The sequence below is a fragment of the Saccostrea echinata genome, unplaced genomic scaffold (assembly GCF_033153115.1).
Source record: "Saccostrea echinata isolate AGI-Se365-2 ecotype Australia unplaced genomic scaffold, CSIRO_AGI_Sech_v1 ptg000033l, whole genome shotgun sequence".
NCBI classification, from domain to species: domain Eukaryota; kingdom Metazoa; phylum Mollusca; class Bivalvia; order Ostreida; family Ostreidae; genus Saccostrea; species Saccostrea echinata.
The window spans coordinates 19,251,971-19,260,186 of record NW_026889782.1 but is presented as its reverse complement, the minus strand read 5'-3'; the positions used below and the strand labels follow the sequence as shown (position 1 = coordinate 19,260,186).

The window sequence follows — 8,216 nt, the reverse complement described above, 5'->3', positions numbered from 1 at the left end:
ATAATAACCATGCACCATTGACATGTATTCAACTGATAATAGCCAAGTCACCTTAGGCCATTGCAAGTTTCTTCTTTGTTAAACGTCAGCATGCACCTTGTTTTGGACACCCCATTACACATAAAATAAGAGGTCCAGGCCACAGTTAGTTAATGCTCACTGTTAATACCCACGCGGATGCAAATATAGCAGAATGATATTGGGTACATGTATTAAACTTTTACCTCAGCAATCTACGTGTAATTTAAATAAGATGTTAGATCCGCACGCATACTCGCTAAACTGACTGTAGTGACTATGTGAGCGGATCTAACATCTAATTTTAACTAGATTGGTACTTAAGTGGCTTAAATTTATTCAACTTCTTTCAGGAAGATTTTCAATTTTCTTGTCATAAATGCATATATTGTCAATTATTATGCTTCCTGTCAGTTTGTCTCTACATAACCCATACCCTACTATTCTTGCATAGTGTTCTAAGGATTTAAATAGCATAAGCATACTATATGCCGAAATAGTGCACGACTTCATTTTCTGAAGAAAAACTGACTGCGCCCACGCCTGGGAGCGAACTCACAACCCCGAGATTGTCATTCTGACGCGCTACCGATTACAACACAGACGCCGTTATAAATATCAATGTACTATAATATATATAAACTTAGTTTCAAATATTTTACACTTAAGTAGCTGCAGAACTGTAGCTCTCAGAAAAAATATATGTTGACAGACCAGAGAGCTACAGTGCCACCCATTGAAAAAACTGTATATTTATTGCGCACAAAAAAGTGCGCTCGGTTCTGAATTAATTCTTCGAAATTCTTACCTCAATTGAAAAAAAAGCTACATTTCAAAAAAGTCCTTACTCCTCTATAACTTTCGTAGTTTACACTTTTACTAAGTGCGTTGGACCGAATTCTCGTGAAGACCAAAATGGCAGTATAAATAGGCAAAATTTTCAATGATTTCAATTTCAGGGCCAGGAGGGCTGTTAAAAACAATTATAAGGAAAGTTTTATTGTGGAAACAGTGAAAGAATATGTTAGAAACACACGTTTAGTAATATTTTGAGATGACAGTTTTAAAAACACTGAGAAATAAATCGAGAAACAGCGCACAAAAAGTGCACAATAAATATACAGTTTTTTCTATGGGTGGCACTGTAGCTCTCCCGTCTGTCAATATATATTTTTTCAGAGAGCTACAGTTCTGCAGCTAACACTTAAGATGAAAAATAAACAAAATAATTCTTCTAAAATAGTTTCTTGCAATTGACCCCATCACTCAACTACTATTCTCTAAAACTATCTGTACATTATACCTAAAGCCTCCGGCTTGTGCACCATGTGTCAAACCCTGACTACTTTTTAAGAATAGTGCATGCAAAATACAACACTATTATATAAATATGCACACTTCATGAGTTCCCTAGTTCATTGAATAAAGGTACACATACCTTCATTTTACATTTAAGGACATACGCAAGATACCTTACCTACTGATAATTTTTCAAGATATTCTAAATTTAAACTTATAATACATGTACCATATAACATATTTTTAAACAAAAAATCAGCATGCATTTCCAGGGATTTTGAAAAGATATTAAAGTTTGAAAAATTTTGCATTATTCAAAGAAAAATGTACAAAAATTACAAAACATAAATTCCAGATTTTTTTTATCAAAATTGTTTTAGAAGAGATTTACAAATCCATATATAGACAATAAAAATATTGCACACAGGTCCTTCATTTAGTGGAACTCTTCAACTCCAGGGAAGAACCCAATAAAGTGCAAACTACGTTGCGTATGACCTTAAATGCCCGTTTATATAAGAGAAAATTAATTAAAGAACTTGTTCTAATTAAAATAATGAAAAAAAAAATCCTTATTTAAGCCTTTAAGTTTAATTTTTAATTAAGAAATTTGACAGATGAATAAGAAGAGTAATATACAATATAATACTTCTTAAATTAATTCTCTTGGTTCCATTCATTAGATATTCAATATTCGAGTCAACACTCTATACATGAATGAATTATCAAAAGTTTTGTCCTTAAAGTTTTCAATGGATCCACAGATCATGAGGTGATGTCTCCTTTTATGTGTATGTATCTGTGTACACTGAAAAAAAGTGTGATGAAAAGGATAAACCAGAAGTCTCTGATGAGACTGTAGCTCTCCTGGTCTATATGTATAACAAAGAAAAAGTAACACTTGGATTTGAAACTTTGCAACAGACAGCAATAAATAGAATTATGTATCTAAGTGTAGTCTACTTGTGTGCCACATTATATTGAAATCATACCAAAATTGTAGGTGGAGTAGCGTTTTAAAGGAATTTTACAGAAATTTCTATTTTTAGTAACCATGGCAGCACTGTTCATTGAAACGTACCTTAGTGCAGTCTAAGTTATATTGAAATCAGAATAAAACTGTAGGAGGAGTAGTGTTTTGAAAAATTACAAACAGATGGACAGCTAGACAGACAGACAACTAGACGCCATGGACAGACAGACAGACGGACAGCTAGACGGATGGACGAGGGACACCTTCCTATCCCATAAGCTCTTCTGGTCTCTGACCAGTAGAGCTAAAAAAAATATCAAATTTGATTTTTTTTTTCAAGGTTAAAGAAATTAAACTGCAAAATTAAATTGTAAATGGTTGGTTGCGTACTAATTATTCAAAGTAGTTTTTGTTGTATGGTTTGAAAAATTTTATTATTCATTCTCTCTATTTTCACAAAGAATTACTTTTGCATTTCTTGGACTACAGGGGGGACAAATCTTCAAGTGGTACATGTACACTATATGTCAGCTACTATACCTTCATTTTCTGTTAAAGAAAAAAAAATAGAATAAATCATACAATACCAATTACATGTATAATAACAAAGCATGGATTAAATTTTTCACTAAAATTAGAAAATGAATTGAATATCGATCACTCAAATTTCTCGATCCAGCCAAAATGACTGACGCTAAAATTTACCCCTACTGAGGTCGAAGTATAAAAGTATAAATTATTTTTATCTATCAATATACCATAAATGAAACTTTGTGCATGTTCTGCATTCATTTACCGGTATCTGTATATAGTAGTTTTATGCCCTTGAGAATTTTTCATGATGTCATGCCATAATATTTCCATGTCTGTTTTTTTTTTCTCTGTGGTAACTCTTTGAAAGTAGGCGGAATTGATTTCTTGATAATTCTATCGGAATGTAAATTAGGCAGGTCGATAGGTCAGGAGCTAAGAAGGCCTAATATGCATGAAAATCTCGTGCGCACCTGTCTCTGTGTCTGACGCTAAGGAGGCTAAATATGCATGTAAATCTCGTGCGACTACCTTTGTGTTTGACTTCAGTGGGTGAGGACTATTGAAATTGGCATGGGAGTCCTTGTGTAATTTAAATCTATGTCTACATTAACATTGCAGGTTATCCTGCAACATTCACGAGAATGCGGTCTTTATTTCTTAAACATCCAATATCCTATCAATTCTAATAAAAAATCATATTATTAGTAATAAAGCTAGAACTTTTTTTTATTTCATTTCCAATTAATAGAAAAAATATTTTCACAAATAAATATGTAAAATAAAAAAGTCCTAGCATTTTTGTCTTTTATAATTTACTTACACATAAGCATCTACATGATGTATATTTTTTCCCCTCAAAAGAACATGAACATAACTTAATAATGATATTCCTAAGTATGTATTCATGGTATAAAAAATGAGTTTAGCAGTATAAAGATTGATTTTTCACTCAAAGTTTTAAGACTGTTTTTCAGAGATTAAAAAAAAAACACATTGATTATATCAATAATCATGTGGGTACATGTCCTATGTAAACTTCAGAGGATCAACCAATTTTCTAACAGAGAATTAGTAATTTGATATTTGGATACTTCCAAACAATATGAGTAGGAGTTTTGGGGGTTATTAATTATGTCCATCATGACATGTACTATAAGCACTGACCCCCCATATCTCAAAATTTATCTTGACACCAAAAAAAAAAATAGTACTTGCAACACATGCAATGTTTGTTAATCCCTAGTACACTACAGTAGTAGGATACTTTTAACCATGTCTGAGAGAAGATAATTAATTTTCTAATCAGTAATGCTGATGACTGTGATCAAGATACTTATAAATTGTAACTTGCAAATTACAGACAAATTTAGACATGACAGTATAATTTTTTAAGTACAATCATCAGCTAGTGTACACATTGAGAATATTCGAACGAACGAATACTAGCCTACAACGTTGTCATTGAGGAAATTCGAACGAAAGAATAATATTCCGATGTGTATAATTTTCTGACGATTATTTACTTTGTTAACTTGTATAATGTACTACTGAATAACCCCATCGACTGCTAGCTCTGCAAACACTTTACAGTGACAGAAATTCATAAGATTGTTTCATCAGTTAACGAGGAATCAGGATGATCTATAGATCTTTAGACTTCAAAAAAAAAAAAAAAAAAAGAATCTATGAGGCATGTATTAACATGCTTTAAATGAAATAAATAACAAATTCAATAATTCTAGATCTACTTACAAAAATAGAGCAGGTCTTCGTCATAATTTTGTTTACAAACATCATGTGGAAATTCCAATATCCTCATAATCTTGTCGCCGTTTTTTTTTTCTTTGGTTGGTATTGGGTAATTCTAGGAATATAATGCATCCGTCTGCACAGAATTTTTAAGAAGTGAATCCATAGATAGAATATTACTGCTTCTTTTTATTTATTGGTTTATCCTTTTTAATTTAAACAATGCATAGTTCACGAGAAAACAAAGAAATGAAATAAATTATCAGGCCTATTTTTTTCAGATTTTTTGTTGTTGTTGTAAATACTGCCATGGGTAATAATGGTAATTAAAATGCCCAATACCAAAAATATTAACATTTTATATAAATGGGACATCATCATGATCATTGAGAACATGATAAGAAGGAGGAGGGGTAGTGGACGGGTGGGTAGTCTCTCTGTATCTCTAAAATAAAAATTAATGTTTCCCTTGAAAAGTCAAGAAAATTTTATTTGCATGGTCAGTGGGATATTCAGTACAAGTTTAAAAGTCCAGTCAGTACATAGCCTCAATAAAGCCCCTTCTTCTTCTTTTAATTCACGACATTTTGATATATTGTTAACTTTCTATGATGTTCAAAATTGTATCATTCACCAACCATCCTTCATGTGATAATCAATAGTAACCTATAAATTTTTGTCACTTCAAATCCCATTTTTGTGAAACGTAGAATGAAAAATCAAAAGCTATACGAGCATTCATTTTACTTTCATAAACATGATTCAAGTTTATATTTTCGACTTTTTTGACAAACGTTTGTTTGTATCATCTGTCCTTAAAGGGGGGGGGGATGCAATTTTATATTAATTGTTTGCTATCAATTATGAACGATGTAAAATTGTTTGGATTTAATTTTTAAATTGAAAATGAAAAAAAAAAAATTATGACTTAATCCAAAGGTTTAGTAAAAGCATGGAGTTTGTTTTTCATGAATTTCTATTGTAGATTAATTTGTTAAATCGACTTGCTGTGTGTTAATATCCCTTGTGTATGTTTTGTTAGTTCCAAGCAAATTGTGACAGTTTTGCTACCTGGGGAAAACAAAAGACTCTTAAATGCCTCTAGGTATATACATACATGTATCATACCCTATGGCGATCTGGGGTGAAGATATTGGTTTCTTGGAAGTTAGCAAGGGGGGGGGGGGTAGGTTTAACAGCAGACTTAAGTTGCTTTATTAGTATTCAAACATTTACTGCAAGATTAAGAAAAACAGGTAATACAACAGAAGTTGATTATTTTTCTGTGAAATCAAACTCAGATGACAAATATCAAAAAGAAAAAAAAAAGAAAAAAAAATCAGATTGAGCTTAACTTGGGATCGACACCCCTGTCCAAAAATATAGTCCCGTCCAAAGCTAAAGCGTTTAGAAGTCAGCAGAGTCAATATCTCGAAGTGGGTCTTGTGACGCATTTATGAATATGTCCTATTATTGTTTTTTATCGATAAAATAAAAATAAATCATTTATAAAATTATAGCTTTAACTCTAGCTTAAAGAATATCTATGTCCGATCTAGGACACTATAGCATAATACGATACTCTTTACAGAGTTATGTCCCTTTCTAGAATGTAAGTTATAGATTTTAAATACTTATGGTCTTTACGTTTACGTGATTTATTTTTTTCATCTAAACAATAATAGCCAATGTAACTTTTATTTTAAGAAACTTTGGACGAAAAGGAATTTTTTTTAAAGTTTAGTAGAAAAAAATGACAATTTATAGATCCTTGATTTAAATTATAGTAAATAATCAAAGCGGTCCCCTTAGGACTGTTGGTATATAAAGAAGATAATATGTTATTCCACTATATAACTTCAATCACCTTGTTTTAATGTTATCCTGTAGATCACATTCGCATTTAAAAATATCTTTCGTGGAAGACCAAACTGATTAAATTGTAAATAGTAAAAATAAATAAAAATATATAATTTGATATTTGAAAGTTAATGATGTACCAAATGTAAATTCCGTGTGAAAAGTATACACATATACTTAACTTTCCTATCAATAATCTTGTATTCAAAGTGTACAAACAGTACATTTCAGATACTAGATGCAGGACTTGTGAAATAAAACAAAGGGCTAATTGCAGCCATATGTCTGCCGATAAGGCCACTGTTGTTTAATTTCAAGTCTATTTCAGGGTTTTTTTTTTATATACATGTATTGAAATCTTACGAGATTGTACAAACTTAGCACTGCACATCAACACCAAATACAGAGTAAGAGTGGAAAGCTAACGATTCACACATTTTATCGTTATTCAGTAAAACAAAAAATAAAATTAAAACAATTTTAAAAAATCAAGCAGAAGAAATGTTGCCCCCATATACAGACGTCTCTTTTACGCTACGAATATTATGCAACAAAATTATAAAAGTTGTATGCTTCTATAAATTCTTCATCAGTTGAGCCCACCTCCTTACATGTACCCCATCCCATCTCAAAAGAGTACTGAAATTGCTTCCAAAGGCTTGATTGTATTTCAGTATCTTTGATTTGATGAAGAATTTTCAAGAGATCTAGAGTAATTTATTGATTCTGGAAAATCTTATAATAATGTTGTAAAAGAGTGATCAGATTGAAATCATTGAATGGATTCCAATTTCACACCTTTGAAAATATATTGTAAAATTTAGCCTGAAGGGAATATTCTCACACCTTTTTTTCCCCAGAACTTCAATGTAAACAGTGATATACACATATATTCAACAATTCATCTCCACACCGACTGATGATGACTCGAGTCATTTCCTGTTTATTATCAATTTGTGTATATACTTTGTTTTGGAGTACCTACTCTAAAAATTATTTTAAAACATTTTCCAAGAAAAAACAACAACATTTTAAAGTGTTGATTAATGGACATACAAAAATATGTATAGTTATATTTTTTTTTACTGCAAAACAATGAAGATGACAATGGCTAATAATTAGTAAATATAGTTAACCTTGTTAATTAAGTTTAGGTAACAACATGTTGGACTAATTATGTTGTTAGTGCTATTATCACATGAAAACAGTTATTGGTATCTGTTTCAAAAAAAAAAAAAAAAAAAAAAAAAAAAATCAAAATACATGTATTTGAATGTACACATGAGGCTTCATGGTTTGCTCATTCAAAGATCTGTTGCAACTCATTTTCATAATTAAAAAACCATCATTTATTCAACATTTTATTTTTTTCTTATTTAACAGATTAAAAATATATATTCATAAAATATACTTTTCTAACATTTCAATTTAATTTTACCAATTTATATATATGCATACATATAATATATGACCTTTCCTATTACAATGCATTCAGTACTGTCTTTTATGGTGCAGATTACAATCACTTACAGAATTTAGACTCAATTTACCAGAAATTGTATTTTTCATTTCATAACTAATTGTTTGGGAAATTTAATGATAATAATAAGTGTATAAATTAAATGAAGAATATCTAACTGTGCCATATTTCATCGTAAGTTTTTGTATGAAGAAAAACTATATAGGTATACATCTCAGCTCTTTGATTCATTCCTTGAAAAAATTATCAATATAATTACAATCCTTTAAATTTAAAAATGACCCAAAATTTAAAGTTATACTG

General features: G+C 30.5%; 1 long non-coding RNA gene across 1 annotated transcript; it reads right to left on the bottom strand.

The window, feature by feature from the left end:
- Positions 1 to 1,888: 1,888 nt before the first annotated feature.
- LOC133198721 (uncharacterized) lies at positions 1,889 to 4,674 on the bottom strand. The gene is made up of 3 exons (XR_009722561.1): positions 4,577 to 4,674; positions 2,758 to 2,839; positions 1,889 to 2,125 (listed from the first exon to the last, which is right to left on the bottom strand). It is a non-coding gene; the product is annotated as an uncharacterized LOC133198721 (long non-coding RNA).
- Positions 4,675 to 8,216: the final 3,542 nt, after the last annotated feature.